The sequence below is a fragment of the Salvia splendens genome, chromosome 4 (assembly GCF_004379255.2).
Source record: "Salvia splendens isolate huo1 chromosome 4, SspV2, whole genome shotgun sequence".
Lineage (NCBI taxonomy): Eukaryota > Viridiplantae > Streptophyta > Magnoliopsida > Lamiales > Lamiaceae > Salvia > Salvia splendens.
The window spans coordinates 33,074,767-33,093,317 of NC_056035.1; positions in this window are offsets into that span (position 1 = coordinate 33,074,767).

Below are 18,551 nucleotides of genomic sequence, written 5' to 3' on the forward strand. Positions count from 1 at the left end.
CCAAGAGATAACGTAGACTCTGATGATCGGTAAGAATAACAAACTTCCGACATTGCAGATAGTGGTACCATTTCTTTACTGCCATAAGTATAGCAAAAAGTTCATTTTCATATACCGACAGTGTCTGATGTCTCGGAGCCAAAACCTTGCTTATAAACGCAATGGGGTGACCGTCCTGCATCATCACAGCCCCTATGCCGACTCCAGAAGCATCAGTTTCCAAAACGAATTCCTTGGAGAAGTCGGGAAGAGCAAGAACAGGGGCGGTTGTCATAGCAAGCTTCAATTGATCGAAAGCTGCCTGAGCCTGATCCGTCCATTTGAATTTGTCATCCTTGAGTAACTCCACCATAGGCCGAGCAACCAACCCATAATTTTGCACAAACCTTCTATAATAACCGGTGAGGCCTAAGAAGTTGCGAACTTTCTTTGCGGATCTAGGAGTAGGCCACTCTCGGACTGCCTGAATCTTAGTTGTATCTGTTGCTACACCTTGCTGAGATATGACGTACCCCAAGTAAGCAACATTCTGACCAAAGTCACATTTTGAACGCTTGGCCAACAAGCTGTGCTCCCTCATCAGCTCAAAAACGATAGCTAAATGTTCAACATGCTCGTCCCGGGTCTTGCTATAGATTAGGATGTCATCAAAAAACACCAATATAAACCGACGAAGATGAGACTTGAACACCGTATTCATCAAGCTTTGAAATGTCGCGGGGGCGTTTGTCAAGCCAAAAGGCATGACTAAAAATTCGTAGTGTCCCTCGTGGGATTTAAAAGCAATTTTGTAGACATCCGAGGGATCCATTCGGACCTGCCAATAGCCCGATCAAAGATCGATCTTCGAAAACCACCCTGCACCAACAAGCTCGTCCAGAAGTTCCTCTATCACCGGAATCGGATACTTATCCTTAACCGTGTTGGCATTTAGGGACCGATAATCCACACACATCCGCCATGATCCGTCCTTCTTCTTCACCAATACGATCGGACTAGCATAAGAACTCCGACTATGCTGAATCACACCAGCTTCCAGTATTTCCTTAATCATACTCTCAATCGCATCTTTTTGTTGCACCGCTTACTTATAAGGGCGAATGTTAATAGGCTCGGAACCTGCCTTCAGCACGATACGATGATCGTGGCTACGCCTAGGAGGTGAAGCAATTCTGGTCAAGGCTCCTCAAATATATCCGCAAAAGACGATAAGAGGTGAAGCAATTCTGGCCAAGGCTCAGCTTGCTGGAGCGACGCACAACGCATAAGTTGGCCTTCCACGGCCGTCATAACCTCACCAATCCGAATGCTATCAGTGAAATGAGTATCACCCTCATCCTCAATATATTGGGACAGTAATTTCAAGCAAGTGAGAGATGATACTTTAGGCCCCCACCCTTCACCTTGTAACACATACACCAAACCATCGAGTAAAAAACTCATACGCAATGTACCAAAATTCCATGTGATATCTCCCAAGGTTGACAACCACTGCCCTCCTAGTATTAAATCATAGGTATCCAAGGGAATCAGATGAACTATGGTGCTAAAGCGTGACCCCTGCATCTCCCATTCAAAATCCTTGCAAACTTGATGACACTGTAACATCTGACAATTAGCCACCTCGACCGTTGTTGTAGGAACATTTACGAGAGAGAACTTGAGTTTCTGCGCTACTTGCGAATTCACAAAATTATGTATGCTTCCGGTATCAATCAGCACTCTCAAGTTACGCCCCTGACACCGCCCTCTAATACGCAAGATTCGCGCACCCTGAGTTCCCCACATTGCATTCAATGACAATTGAAGATCAACACCAGACTCAATTTCCCCCCTCCAACCCTTCCTCTGCCTCACAGCCATCCTCCCCACAGCTCTCATCAACCAACTGCATCACAAAGGTACGTCTCCTATTACAAGAATGGCCAGGCACGAACTTCTCCGGACACAAAAAACAGAGCCCCTTAGCCTTCCTCTCCTCTAACTCCTTTGGTGTTATTCGTAACACTTGTTAAATTAGAGATTTGCGTATCTTTTTCATATCTTTGTTTTCTTGTTAAGTAAGTTAGTTATTAGCATTATAAATAGGAGTTATTGTAATCATTTGAAAAATCAATCAAGAATATCAATATTATCGTTCATTCTCTTCTCCAAGTGAGAAAACCGTCGTGCTCGACGGGCACTCACCCGCGACAAACATTTATCGATCGCCGATCTACGGACGCCGATCAACCCGATAGGGGTTTCTCCTATCAAATTTGGTGCTTTCATCGTGATCTCACCTTCCAACACGCCGATCGAATCACAGCTATGTCGCTGCCCGACGGGAATCCACCGCGCACAGCAACTAGCCACACCGATCAAATCATAGCTACGTCGCTGCCCGACGGGAATCCACCCGCGCACAGCAACTAGTTATGCCTTCCCACCATCTCAAACCGAAGTTGCGCCGCTGCCCGACGGAAGATGTTCCGCGCATAGCACCAGATTTGGTTTCTGATGTTTTCGACTCTCTTCATTGTGTCGTAGTTCACACATTGAGGACAAGGTGGATTTGAACCGTGGGGGAGTTGATACGAGCATTATTTAGTTAGTTAAATTAGAGATTTGCGTATCTTTTCCACATCTTTGTTTATTTGTGTATCTTTTCTATATCTTTGTTTTCTTGTTAAGTAAGTTAGTTATTAGCATTATAAATAGGAGTTATTGTAATCATTTGAAAAATCAATCAAGAATATCAATATTATCGTTCATTCTCTTCTCCAAGTGAGAAAACTGTCGCGCTTGACGGGCACTCGCCCTCGACAAACATTTATCGATCGCCGATCTACGGACGCCGATCAGCCCGATAGCACCAGTTGTTAAGGACTTAATTCCTTAACGGAGATCGGCGGCAGTCTGCTCGGCGATTAAGGGATTTTTCCAGCGTCTCGAGAGGAGATCGGCGGTGGTTCTAGTGTCTTGCTGTGGTGGAACTCCTCCGTCGGGCAGCGAGTAAACTAGGGTTACGAGAATATTTCACAATCTTGACGGCAAAATAATATTTCATTCATTGATTGCATAAAATGATAACAAGCTCTCCTATTTATAATATTAGAATACTACTAACCTAACTTATTGAATAAGACAATAAAGATATGGAAAAGATTTGGGGGAATAAAAGATAACTAAATAATTGTGATTTCCTAAGATATAGAGGATCATATCAACTCCCCCATGGTTAAAATCCGCCTTGTCCTCAAGGTGGAAACCACGAAGCAACGACGAGAGTTGACAACAAAAGTGTTGGCGAGGCGTCGCCTCCTGGATCAAACACACACCGAGCAGCTGAGCATGTCCCTTCATCACCTCTATAAAAAATCAACGAAGTTAGACTGATGTGGTCATCCAAATTCAATACTAAAATGGAAAGCTCTGCCACACGTCCCTGAATGATCAAACAGGGCTTGTTATTTCGTGGAGGAATCAACCTTGCATCGGCGTTGAGCGATGGTAATCGAGGATTCATGCTTGTAATATCAGCGACATTCAAATCCCCATTAAATTCCGGAGCAGTATTGAAGACAACATGGTTTGCAGGCATGGGTAGCTCTATGCGAAAGGTCCCCGTGGCAAACAAGCACTTGATTACTTCTTCATGCGGAAGCTCCTTCTTGCTATCACGTAGATCCGGTTTTGCTTTCTGCAGAGCAATAACTTCTCCTTTTTTATTGCAGAGACTGACACATATACCAGGATCGAATGCGCGCATGGTGATCATTTCGATCATCTTAAGTATGTCACTATCTTCATCATTTTTACTCTCAACTAAACCCTTCGGTCCCATCCCATTCTCTTTCCATTTATCTTCAACAATGTTCTTTTCTCCCACAACATCATGAGAACAAGGCACAACTTTATTTATCAAACCATACTCACCAGCCTTTTGCATATTCATTTGCCACTCCTGTGGCCTCGAGCTCGGGACAGCAGCTTGCGGAAGACGATTAGAGGGCAACAATGGAGCTGTCTCCGGAAGCGGTTGCAAGGGCTGGAGAGGGCCTGGAGTGGAGTAGGGCGGCAGCTCCAAGGGCTGTGCTGGACTCGACTGCGGCGGGTGATTTGATCGCGGCAGGGGTAGTGGCGGCTGGTAGGGTTGGTGGATTTGGTCTACAGCAGGGGATGGCCATTAGAGGGGGTTCCCAACACGAAGGCTGACGCGCTGGGGTTTGATCGGATTTGGTGCAGTGGCATGGTGGAGCCATTGATTCATTGGGGACTAAACGCGAAGGCCTAAAAGAAGCCTCATTATTTCTTGATGGAGGATATGCCATCTTTCGGAGTGGTGCAGAAACATGGGGCTGATCAAGATCGGGCTCGGGCTGCGATAACGTTCGGAATTTGCTAAACCGGCGATTTGTGGCATCGAACCAAGTTTCTATCTTGTGAAATGCTTCCAATAAGCGGTTTAACTTTGCGTTAATCGGGTCCTCCGCTTTGGTGGCTGGACGAGGGTGATATTGAGGCTGCCATGGGCGATATCGGGCGTAGGAGTTTTGCGGCTCGACGTATGAATCTGGGACCATACCTGGATCACGATACGGTGGTGGATAACAGTTATCGGTTCGTTGTCGGGGCGGATCCCAACAAGTGGGGCGGCGCGTCTGGACAGACCCCATTCGGTGAGGTTGCAGCGAACCGTAAGGTTCACGCCTGTACCTGGGTGGTGGCTGATCATAGGACAAGCGTTGATAACGGTGATAGCCGGCATAGTCATATGACATGTTGACGGACTGAAGATAGGATGTTTTCTACGAAGAAAGGGGGAAGCTTCTGTTTGGTGGTTTTCTTCCTTTTTTTGGATGAATTGGACGAAGAGGGTCACTCTTTTCTTTTGGGTGGTGAGGTATGGGTTATGGATAATGGTCTGACTTCAACGCGGCACGCAGGAATCCTTCCTGTCGGGCTTTGCAGAAGTAGGATTGTCCGGCGGCTAGAGCTCGGCGGACAGGCTGGACTCGGCAACCAAAGCAGGTGATGTGCGCGGAATGTTTTCCGTTGGGCAGCAGTGGAGCTTTGATTCGAGATGGTGGGAGGGTCAGCTCTCAATGAAAGCACCAAATTTGATAGGATAAACCTCCTATCGGGCTGATCGGCGTCCGTAGATCGGCGATCGATAAATGTTTGTCGCGGGCGAGTGCCCGTCGAGCACGACGGTTTTCTCACTTGGAGAAGAGAATGAACGATAATATTGATATTCTTGATTGATTTTTCAAATGATTACAATAACTCCTATTTATAATGCTAATAACTTACTTACTTAATAAGAAAACAAAGATATGGAAAAGATACGCAAATAAACAAAGATGTGGAAAAGATACGCAAATCTATAATTTAACTAACTAAATAATGCTCGGGAAAATATACGCAAATCTATAATTTAACTAACTAAATAATACTCGGGATCTCGCCTAAAAATTCCAAAATCCTTCGTTCGATTCGTGGAATTGGAGGGAGACGCATTTATCTAAGATAGCCCCATCATTTTACCATAATCAAAAATTACGATAACAATTTATATTTTGGACGTTTCCATGTCAAATTAAATTCAAATTTACATAACGTTTGTTTGAATTTAATTACTTTTCTTATAATTTTTCTTTTTTATGGATTTCAAATTACATCAACCTATGCGTCTTACAAAATTATTTTAATATTTATTAATAAAATAATATATTTAATTTATATTCAAATACTTTTACATACTCTCTTCCTCCAATTCTGAAAGGAAACTTTGATTTCAATTAATTTATTATTTTCATTCTTCCTCACAAAATTCAAAAGCAAAAGCTAATATTATATCCTATTAATCTATCAATAGTTTGTTATCTATAGTTTTAAATATTAATTACCTATTTGAAATCTAAAAGATGAGGATGGTAGATTCGACTTCAATACATCCAAGTTAATTTTGTATAGATGGATTTTGTAAGGGAAGTTTGTTTCCATCGTAGAATATGAAGATGAAAATGGGGTGGAGAATAAGAGTATTTATATAGAAAAAATATAATAATTAAAATTAAATATGGTCGTGGGTTTGAAAAATATAATATTATATCATTATAGAGAAAAATTTACCAAAAAACGAAAGTGACTTAATATCATACGTTACAAATTTGAAAAATCGGACTATTGATTCTAGACAAAGAGAATATATCAATACTCACTCTGTCCCATTGAAGATCATGAATCACTTTTCTTTTTGGTTTGTTCCAATCAAAATGACTCACTACTAAAAATAGAAACATCTTTTATCTCTATTTTATTCCCTCTATCTTATTTACTCTTCCCACTTAACACACAAAATAAAATTGCATAAAATCTCGTGCCGCCAAGGAAGGGGTCATCTTCCTTGGGACGGAGGGAGTACATGAATACGCATGCTAAATGATTCATGCAGATGCTTATTTTTTTGACGTGACATAACTACTCGTATACAAAATCAACAAGTTAATGGCCAATTTCGTCATGTTCGTATCATTTACTACTAAAATCTCTTAAATTTTTGTCTCATATCGACTTTGTGAAGATCTCATGTTATTTATATAAAAGTGTATAACTCAGTCCTTATGAGACCTTTTAAGGGGGTAATTGGTCAATTTCTAATAAGGTATCAGAGTGGGTCAAGTCAATGATAGATCTCTTTATCTCTTTACTTCCCAAGTGGAAGTCCGATGTTAATTTCGGCCCACGTCGATGATGGTTCTCTTTTTATCTCTCAGAATTTAAGAGATTTTAACACGCTCTCGCACGTGGGCGAAATCTCCCTTAAAAGGCATCATAAAGGGAAGTGTTACTGTTATCTATACTTATATAGTTATATACTCCTTCGTCTCAAAATAACGAAGCACTTCTTTCAGACATGGGATTTAAGAAATTGATATTTAAAGAGCTAAGTAAAGATAGAAAAGTATGAGAGAGAGAAAAATAGAGAAATAGATGGAGAATAAAGTAAGAGAGATGATTTGTTACTAAAAAGAAAATAATTCACTTATAATGGAATATCCAAAAAAATAATATGACTCGCTTATCCTGTGACAGAGTGAGTAGACTAGATGAGATCTTCACCAAATCGACATGAGACAGAATTAAATTTTTTTAACAATTACCATATCTATACTAATAATTTAACATAATACCCATTATTATCGTGTCGCTTTATATAACACAATAAATTTGTGAAAATTGGTTGAGCTTAACGAATCGTGTTCTGGGCCTCTGGCTCATGATAATGACACTACATCCATGAGTTATAATTTAAGTATGAATTCTTTTTAATCGTCTGTTCATGAATTCTTATTGTCATACTTTATCTCTTTGAAGTTTAAATAAAATTAAAGAGTTTGTATATTTATTCTAAGATCGCGGTTTGACGTGCCAGCGTGTGGACAAGGCCTGCATTGACCAGCCATGATGGGTCTTATGTTAGCAACCCAATTCCATTTGTTTGAATACACCTAGCTATCCTGGTTGAATATTAACAATAACAATAGCAATCAGTTTTACATAATTATGCATAATTATTTGGATGAGAATAATATTCTCTTTTATAATATTAGTGATATTTTTCTGAAATTTGAGAAGTGATAGTATTCATGTTTTAGGCTAAGAGAATTTGTACTGTTAAGGGCCCATGCCCTAGACTCTCTTGTTATTAGGTACAAGGCCCAGGTTGTAATTTCGCATACATTATTTGTTACTAAAAATATTTAAATGTTGTTAACCAAATGGTCAAATAATCGATCTCAACTTTTGATATGAAGCAGGCTTAAATTCTTAGGTCAGTTGTCTCATCTTTCAAATTGTCTATAAATCAACATGGAGAATAATCATTGGATTCGTCGGAAGATACCATGGTGTAATAATAATAAAAAAACATTTAAATATTGTATACATCTATGTACATTTTAATGAAAAAGATACATAAAATAATCGTCCTTATTCCAAAAGAGTACTAAGATACTAAACTTCAGGTATCTAAGTATCTTCATGACAATTTTCCATGAGAAAAAAGTCAATGGGAAAGGTAAAACTATTGTGATATGTTAAATAGATAGTACTATCATATAGAGAGACAATAATTGTTTGTATAATAAGATGAGCAAACAATATCAAAATTAAGCAATCCATAAAAAGCAAATGAGAGTTTAATTTATACTAGTATTATTTTATCTAGATTTTATATTGCTCGGAGTAGATGATTTGAAAATAATTGCACTAACTCCCTGAGTCGGACATGATTTAGACGAACTTGAATAATATAATTCCAGACAATTATTATCCCGGATCAAATGCATGTAATATAAAGAACAAACTGAATCAACAAATAATAAAACAAGAAATGGAACCGCCCATTGATTTTAATGTATAGATAACACATTGCATGTGAAAATTTTAATGCCTATATTGGTAGAATATATTATATCGGAAATTAATCTAGCTATAAGTTCATTGCCACAATTTGTTCCTTAAATTTTGCTATCTAATAATTCGTAGTAACTATACTATTAATTGATTCTATGATCTTAAATGGATGCGGCGGTCACCCAGTTTGCAAGATTTGTTTTGTTTTGTCTATATCTAGTTGTCCACTAATTCAACTCTATTCATTTAGATATAGTACTATAAGTTTACTACTAATATATATTGACCTTCAGACTTTAAATTTATTGGTAGTCCATAAATATGTGCATGCATGTATGAATTGTGTTAAGGTGTATTACTTATAATTTTATAATCAAAGACTGAAGTGGTGGTGGTCTTGTAATAAAACAACCTTTTAGCTGGAAATATTTTGTCTCCTAATCATAGCTAAGAAAAATGGAGTTTACAAATTGACATCATATCATATCTATTAGATCATAATATATGTGTTGTGTGTCAATGATTTAGACTATTGGACATGAAGATGGCTACCAAGTTCAAGAAGATGGCTTCCTTGGTGTTTGATTGATATGTAGGTTCCTTGAGAAGAGAGTAAGAACATGAAATCACCCTTATAAATCCATTAGATAAAATCATAAAAGTGAGTATTAGAGAAGTGTGTGTGTGTGTGTGTGTGTGTGTGAGAGAGAGAGAGAGAGAGAGAGTTGGCTGCACTTTCCACTTCATTGAAGGAAGAAGGTTGTAAGTCCTCACATGGGGGATGTAATAAATTAAGGTTTTTGATGGGATACGTACTAAACAAGCCCAATAGCAGTGACGGCCCATCAGCCCAAAGCCCAAGGAAGAGTATCAGTTCGGCATTACCAAAGAGTTCGGCCTCAGCCTACAGCTCGGTAAAAGCCGACCAATCAAGCTCTACTCTCAGATTGGCAAAAGCTGCTCGGCAATAGTTCAGCAGTTCGGTCTCAGTATTCGACCGAACTGGGAGATAGTCAACTCATGCAGGATAGTGGACCAAACAGAGAGATAGTGGACTCATGCAGGATCTCATGCAGGATAGTGGACCAAACAAAGAGATAGTGGACCCATGCAGGATCTCCATGACCTCCACGACATCCACAACCATCATTAGTGGTGATGCAAGCCACGATCTTAGTTCAATGTATAAATAGAACTTAGATCAGATAGACAGGGGTCAAGTTCTCTAGACATCAAATATCATATAGCAAGTCTGTATTTGTAAGCTGGAAAACCAGATCAAGCAATACAATCTTGCCCTCCTTTCTTCCCGTGGACGTAGATTTACCTCAGTAAATCGAACCACGTAATTCCTTGTGTCGTGATCTATATTCATTACCTGCATTTACTACTATCAAAAATTCGCCCAACCATCACTGGCGCCGTCTGTGGGAAACAGAGAACCAAAACTGTGATAAAAGCGAGTTTTTGATCCTCTTCCACCAAAAAAATGCATACCAGATCGCGTAATACCCATACTTCCGTCCGTGAGGAATGTGAGGAAGCTAGTCCAGCAGCCCGTAGGCCTGGAAAGCAGCCTCGTGAGAAATCTGTCTCCAGTCCTCACGGTGAAGGAACAAGCCACTCCAGAAGTCGTCGCACCGAGTCTTCCCAGCAGCCCGATTTGAACGAGGCTGTCAAGTTGTTTTTGGCCGAGAAGCAGGATGAATTCTTAACATTCCTGCAAACAGGCCAAAAGCCGGAGACGAAAACAGTGGATTCTCCCTCCTCATCCAGACATGAAAGTCACTACCGCAGTAGTGCCGTGTCTTCCAGGAAGAAGAATCCTCAACCCCGACATGTTCCTGTTCCTCCTCGGCACCGGAATCACAGGAGAACTCCATCTCCTCCATACCGAAGAGATGTCGGGTTCGCCATGTACGGAGCATTGAAGACTCCGTTCTCGGACGATATCACCCGTTCTCGGACGATATCACCCGAACTCCCTTGCCACAGAACTACCGAACTCCGTCGATGACTTATGACGGGTTAGTGAATCCTCATGACTTCCTGGGACGCTATCAGTATAACATGGCGAACCAGGGTCTCAATGAGGTCCATATGTGCAAGCTGTTCCCCGAGCTGCTTATCGGGAACGCAAGAAGGTGGTTCGATAGCCTCCCCCAAGACAGCATTAGATCTTACCGAGATCTAATGGATGCTTTCCACAGGAGGTTCTTTCAGAAAGCGGAAGCCCGAATCACTTCGGCTCAGCTGCTTTCTATACGTCAAGGTCGCGACGAAAAGATCAGCGACTTTATGACGAGATTCCACAAGGAATGCCTACAAGTAGATGATCTCAATGATCTACTTGTCATTTCGGCATTCCAAAATGGAATCCTGCCCGGAGCTCTCTACAGAAAGCTCGTGGAATGCAGTCCGCAAACAGCTCAAGAGATGTGGGACATTGCGGACCAGTTCTCCCGTGCCGATGAGGCAGACCGTCGCAAACGGTCTTTAGACAGCTCATCCCGAGGAGACAGGAGGAAGCCCGATCATAGCGATCAGGGACATCCTCGCCGAACTCCTTTTGGCGATCAGGGACATCCTCGCCGAACTCCTTTTGAAAGGATTCAAAGGACTCCGGTGCAAGACCGATTGGGGCCACGTCTCAATCCTGAGAAGCCGCCCGCTCAGTTCGTACCATTGAACAAGTCGAGAGCGGAAATTTTCGAACTGCATTCCGATATGTTCGAAAAACCAAAGCGGATGACGAAATCGGCCGCGCGTCGACCTCAGGATCAATATTGCTCCTTCCATCAAGACCACGGTCACGATACCGAGGAGTGCCGACATTTGGCTGCAGGTATTGATGTTCTTGTGAAAGCAGGGACGTTAAAAAAATACCAAAGCAAGCAGCCGAAAAAGAACAAGAAACAGAGAGGTGCGAACTGCGCTCCTCAGGATCCGAAAAGGCAACAGGATCCCGAAGACGATGACGAGCCGCAATATGATGGAGTAATCCTGACTATTGACGCTCTCCCAGCCGGGAAGACTAAATCGTCCCTGAAGTCAGAGCGCAGAGGCTTTAATCGAGAGGAGCCAACGCATAAAAGACTGAAGCAGGACGAAGTGATTACATTTTCAGATGCAGATCCCGTCCCGGCCATCTCTCCTCATCAAGACGCTATTGTCATCCAAGCCGGAGTGGCAAACAAACTGATCCACAGAGTGTTTGTGGATACAGGAGCGTCAGTCAGCATTCTTTTTAAAGAATGTTTCGATAAACTAGAAGTGGATCCAGCTCGGCTCAGTCCGGCTCCACTTCCTCTGAAAAGTTTCGCCCAGGAGGATACCCGCCCTGAAGGTATTATCAGCCTTCCGATCACGGTGGGAAAAGCGCCTACAAGCTCCAGTACGATGATCGAATTCTTTGTGGTAAAAGCTCGGTCCCCGTACAACATCATCCTGGGAAGAGACTGGCTCAACGCAGTTCGGGCCATTTGCTCTACTTATCACCTCACCATCAAGATCCCCACTAAAGGGGGGATAGCGGTCATCCGAGGTGATCAAAAGAGAGCAAAAGAGTGTCTGCAGATTGCGCTTAAAAGTGCCGAGCAATCAGATCGGCATCATCAAGCATAGCAATCACAGCAGCCGGAGTCAGAGGCAAGCGAAATGACCGAAGTCACACCAGAGCCGAACTCAATGACCGTTCAGTTATACGAAGATGATCCATCCAGAACGGTCAAGATCGGTTTCGCGGGAACGCCTCTACTCCGGGAAAAGACCATCCAGCTCCTCAAGGAGTACAAAGATGTCTTTGCATGGTCTCCGTTGGATATGACCGGAGTGCCCCCTGAGGTAATCACTCATCGGTTAAATATTGATCCTTCAGTCCGGCCTATAAAACAGAAACAAAGACTCTTTGCGGCAGAAAGAAATCAAGTCATCCATGACGAAGTCCGCCAATTACTGAAAGCGGATGTATTATTCGAGGTGAAATATCCCTCTTGGGTGGCCAATCCTGTGATGATCAAGAAAAAAGAAGGAGGATGGCGGATGTGCATAGATTTTACCGATCTAAACAAGCACTGTCCTAAAGATTGCTATCCCCTTCCGAACATAGATAAAAAAGTAGAAGCTTTGATCGGCTTCGAAATTTTCTGTTTTCTTGATTTATACAAAGGCTACCACCAAGTCTTAATGGATGAGAATGATGCTCCAAAAACGGCTTTCATTACTGACTTCGGCATCTTTGCTTATAAAAAGATGACGTTCGGTTTAAAGAATGCCGGAGCCACATATCAAAGGATGGTAGATAAGCTTTTTCGGCATTTGATCGGAAAAGAGGTTGAAGTGTATGTTGACGACATAGTCGTTAAAAGCAGAAGCACTTCGGAGTACGAAGACAATCTCAAGTCCACTCTCGACGTGCTCCGAAAAGCCAACCTCAAACTCAACCCCCAAAAATGTACCTTTTTGGTAGATTCGGGAAAGTTTATAGGTTGTTGGGTTTCAAAGGAAGGACTCAGGGCAAATCCGCTAAAAGTTCAAGTTGTTCAGAACATGGCAATGCCGAAGTCCATACATGATGTGCAAAGGCTAACTGGATGTCTAGCCGCACTGAATAGATTCCTTTCCCAAGCAGCCGAAAAGCAAATGCCGTTCTTCAATGTGTTGAAAAATGCACCAAAGTTTGAGTGGGGAGTCGAGCAGAAAAAGGCTTTTGACGAGCTCAAAAGTTATTTAGCCGAGCTTCCTATTCTCTCTGCTCCAACAGATGCCGAAGTGATATTCTTATACTTAGCGGCTTCGGATCAGACCATTAGCGCGGTGCTTGTACGAGAAGAAGGCCTAAAGCAGCTTCCCATCTACTTTACAAGCCGAGCATTAAGAGGTCCAGAAACAAGGTATCAACCTCTGGAAAAAATTGCTCTGGCATTAGTAAATGCAGCAAGGAGACTGCGGCCATATTTCTATGCTCACAAGGTATGCGTCTTAACCGATCTTCCACTTCGGCAAGTTTTGACCAAGCCAGAAGCATCAGGCAAAATCGCCAAATGGGCCATAGAGTTGGGAGAACACTCAATCGAATACCTACCTCGGAAAGCCATCAAGGGACAAGCCTTGGCAGATTTTCTTGCAGAGGCAAAGTTCGATCAAGCAATCCCTGTCATTGCCGAACAGAAAAATTCTGCCAATGCCGAACTAGCACAGCCCCTGGAATCCGAAGTAGAGCCACCGGATTGCTGGAGCGGATTCGTAGATGGAGCTTCGAATAAAACGGGAAGTGGAGCTGGTATTCTACTTATCGCTCCCGACGGACACGAGGTAACTTATTCACTTCGGTTCTTATTCCCAACCACTAATAACGAAGCCGAATACGAAGCTCTCCTTGCCGGACTCCAGCTAGCGCAAAGTCTATTTATCAAGTCTCTCAAAATCCATTGTGATTCACAAGTCATAGTGAATCACATGTTGGGTACAAGTGAAGCCCGTGATGAAAGGATGAGGAAATACTTGGACAAAGCGCAAAGCATTAGCCGAAGTTTTTCTTATTTTCGGATAATCCGCATTCCCAGAGCGGAAAACAGCCGAGCAGATACTTTAAGTAAGTTAGCCTCATATCCAAGTTCAAAGGTGGAGGAATTGATGCACCGAAGCATTGATGAAGCTGAGGTACATTCAGTAGCCAGCTCGCCGAACTGGATGACGCCGATCTTACAGTATCTAGATCAAGGACAACTGCCCGAGGATAAGAGAGAAGCTCGGAAAATCACATGCCGAGCACTTCGGTACGAACTTCATGGAGGAGTCCTATACAGAAAGTCCTACCTTCAGCCGTTATTGCGATGTGTAGGGCCAGAAGAGACGGACTACATCCTTAGAGAAGTTCATGAAGGATCTTGCGGTAGCCACATCGGAGCTAGAGCTTTAGCTACAAAAGTTCTGAGATGGGGGTATTATTGGCCAACTTTGGTACAAGAAGCAGTGCAGCTCGTCAAAACATGTACGAAGTGCCAAATTCATGCAAATATCCCAAGGATGCCGCAGACCGATCTATACGCTATGCAAAGCCCTTGGCCTTTTATGCAATGGGGCATAGACATAGTAGGGCCACTACCACAAGCTCCTCGGCAAATGAAATTCCTTATCGTTGCCGTGGATTACTTTACAAAGTGGGTAGAGGCTGAACCATTAGCTACGATAACGAGCTCGAAGGCATTGGATTTCGTCTGGAAGAACATAGTGTGCCGATTTGGCATACCCCACATCCTCATTTCGGATAATGGGACTCAGTTCACCGACAAGACATTCAAGAATTGGTGCCAAGAGCTGAATATTCAACAGCGGTTCACTTCGGTCTCCCACCCACAAGCAAACGGACAAACGGAGGTAACAAACCGTATCTTAGTGAAAGGGTTAAAAGCTCGGTTAGAACAAGCCAAAGGACAATGGGTAGAAAATCTCCCTCAAGTCCTATGGTCCTACCGAACTACACCCAAAGCCTCCAACGGTGAAACTCCGTACAGTCTGGTGTACGGCACTGAAGCCGTGATTCCGGTTGAGATCGGCGTACCCAGTCCCCGAACTCTAAATTTCTCCTCAGAAATGAATGATGACGGACTGAGAGCCGAACTAGATCTGGCCGAAGAAAGAAGAGAATTGGCCTGCATAAAAGCAGCCAAGTACAAGGAGCAAGTAGCCCGGTATTATAACCAAAGGGTGAAAAAGCTGCAATTTCAAGTGGGAGATCTCGTCTTGAGAAACAACGAAGTAAGCCGAGCAGAAAAGCTGGGCAAACTCGAACCCACATGGGAAGGTCCATATCGGGTGTCAGAAGTCCTCGGCAAAGGGTCTTACAAATTGACTCACATGTCAGGAGAACAAGTACCCCGAACATGGCACATTTCCAACCTCAAGAAGTTCCATTTGTAAGAGACAGTCCGGTCAGTCAGTCTTGTGTCTAGTTCGGTCCTAGAGGTATGTGCTTTCTTTGTGCTTGTTCGTCCTTTTTTGTCTATGTGCGTTTGGTTTGTCTATGTGCGTTTTGTCTGTCTATGTGCGTGTCGTCTCTTACAAATGTTACTGAGGTATCTTGTTCTTTAAAGGCTGATCCCCTTCTTAGAACATATATAAGCCAACGATTGTGAGTCCAAGCTTCTAAGGAGGATACAAGACCACAATTCAGCTTAAGAAACAAGCAGTTCGTCTGAAACGAACTGCAACAAAGGGAAAGTCCGATCCACGCGATAAAACTCGCCGAATTAGGACAAGGGAAAGTCCGATCCACGCGATAAAACTCGCCGAATTAGGACAAGGGAAAGTCCGATCCACGCGATAAAACTCGCCGAATTAGGACAAGGGAAAGTCCGATCCACGCGATAAAACTCGCCGAATTAGGACAAGGGAAAGTCCGATCCACGCGATAAAACTCGCCGAATTAGGACACAAGCTTAGTCCGGTCAAAGAAGTTTACTTCATAAGACCAAGGACGAGTCCGGTCAAAGAAGTTTACTTCAGAAGACCGAGGACGAGCACGATGAAATTTTTTCGCCGAGCTGTAAATACGCAGTGTTAGAAGCGAAATAAAAATTTCATTTATCAGAATGCCGAAGTGACTCGCTTCGCCGAAGTGATTCACTTCGCTTTTCGGGGGGGGTAGTGATGGGATACGTACTAAACAAGCCCAATAGCAGTGACGGCCCATCAGCCCAAAGCCCAAGGAAGAGTATCAGTTCGGCATTACCAAAGAGTTCGGCCTCAGCCTACAGCTCGGTAAAAGCCGACCAATCAAGCTCTACTCTCAGATTGGCAAAAGCTGCTCGGCAATAGTTCAGCAGTTCGGTCTCAGTATTCGACCGAACTGGGAGATAGTCAACTCATGCAGGATAGTGGACCAAACAGAGAGATAGTGGACTCATGCAGGATCTCATGCAGGATAGTGGACCAAACAAAGAGATAGTGGACCCATGCAGGATCTCCATGACCTCCACGACATCCACAACCATCATTAGTGGTGATGCAAGCCACGATCTTAGTTCAATGTATAAATAGAACTTAGATCAGATAGACAGGGGTCAAGTTCTCTAGACATCAAATATCATATAGCAAGTCTGTATTTGTAAGCTGGAAAACCAGATCAAGCAATACAATCTTGCCCTCCTTTCTTCCCGTGGACGTAGATTTACCTCAGTAAATCGAACCACGTAATTCCTTGTGTCGTGATCTATATTCATTACATGCATTTACTACTATCAAAAATTCGCCCAACCATCAGTTTTTGTTGCACCAAAATCCAAATCATGGCTGTGCTAATTCAACATTATTAATGTTTTGAAACCAAAGCATGTCCTCTCTTCCTTCACACATTTTGTCTGGACAACTGAACAAACCGCTTTATGCTCTATACTTCTGTCCCATTTCATTTTCTTCCACTATTTTGATATCTTCAATTTCATTTAATGAAATTTGTCACACTACTGTAAAACACTAGTTCAATTTTATTTAAGCATGCCCCCCCCCCCCCCCCCTAACTCAACTAGAAATGAACTCTCCTAAACTTTTTTAACGTGGATAAGAACATATGTTATGTGAACCATGCTTCTTCTCACATGAGAAATATCTTGAAAGCGTGCTTTTCAAAGTCTATCCTAAAATCCCAACAATTATCGCATTTGGTGGTCTCAAGGAAAACACCAAATTTCCCTCCTTCTAGGAGTGACAATTTTTTATACGACATGATAGTTTGATATTAATCCACACGAAATTAATGGGTTTTGGTCAAGCCTTATTGGATTTGAGCCCTTATCTAGTCGACCCAATAAGAACCCAAAGATTACGGGTTGGATCGGATTGGGTTTGGGTTATCTGATAAGAAATAAAATTATTATTTTTATTAAAAGAATATACATATTTTAATTTTATTCTTTATATTTAAATCATAATAAAGTTTTAATCATGATATAACATGTTTTAAATGTGTAAATTCATATTCTATTATGTAATATCATTTATTTGATTGCTATCATGTTGTGTCAAGCTAATTTGTATATTAACTTAATACCATTAACGGTAAGTGGATGATAATTTTTGAATGACACGATAATCCGCATGAGCACGCACGAAGTTACCCATTAAGAACATGACGTGCGATTATAGTCTACTTTTGAGTCGATATTGGGTTGACCTGATAACAACTCAATCTGTATAATTTGCCAACCCTACCTCATCCTTGCTCTCCACGAGTGCATGTTCCACGAACTATTTTCTAATTGCAAAAGACTAAAAATTGTTACTAATATTTGCATATAGTACTAGTATGATTCATGGCTACTAACGTATTGAATTAATGAGTAGTAATATGTACAGCAAGAAGTAAATAGTCTAGTTCTGGCTAAAGTTCTATGATTGATAGTACGAACCTAGAACATCTAATCCATTAAGACAAATTAGTGCATTTATTGTTAGTCTATACTGCTTAAATTATTGAGGGAGGATTGAAAAATTAACCAAAAGTATCGATTATGATGATATAATTTATACCCCTTATGCTTAAAGTAAGCTAATATATGGTACATATCAAGTACGTACGTTTGAAGAATAAACTGCATTAATGCACCATTGGTCACCTTGTCTAAGCTACTTTGTTTTATGTGTATTTTTCTAAATTTTATGAGCTGCATATCCAAAACACAAATGCTCAATTTTTAGTACTCCAATTAAGGAAAATGACCCTTTTTTGACTTTTTTTTAAAGATACGAGATTTTATGCAGTTTTATTTTGTGTGTTGGATAGAAAATGTAAAGTAAGACAATAGAAATAAAATACTGATAAAATGATTTCTATTTTTAATAATGAGTCATCTGGGTGGGATAAATTAAAATGAAAAATGTGTCATTTTTTATGGAAAAAGGGAGTATAAGACTAAATTTTACTATGAGATTGCAGCATAAATATAGGAAAACACAAAAATTATAGCATATCGTTGTTTAATAGAGAGAAAGAAAATGGAAGAAATAAGGAAGGGAGAGGGGTAAAAAATGTGGTGAAAAAGTGGGTACACCGTACATATAGTAGAGGGAAGAGTAAAAAATAATAATAATAAATAAATAAATATATAAATAAATAAATAAAAACTAAAAAAACGCTGAGATCGGCGGTC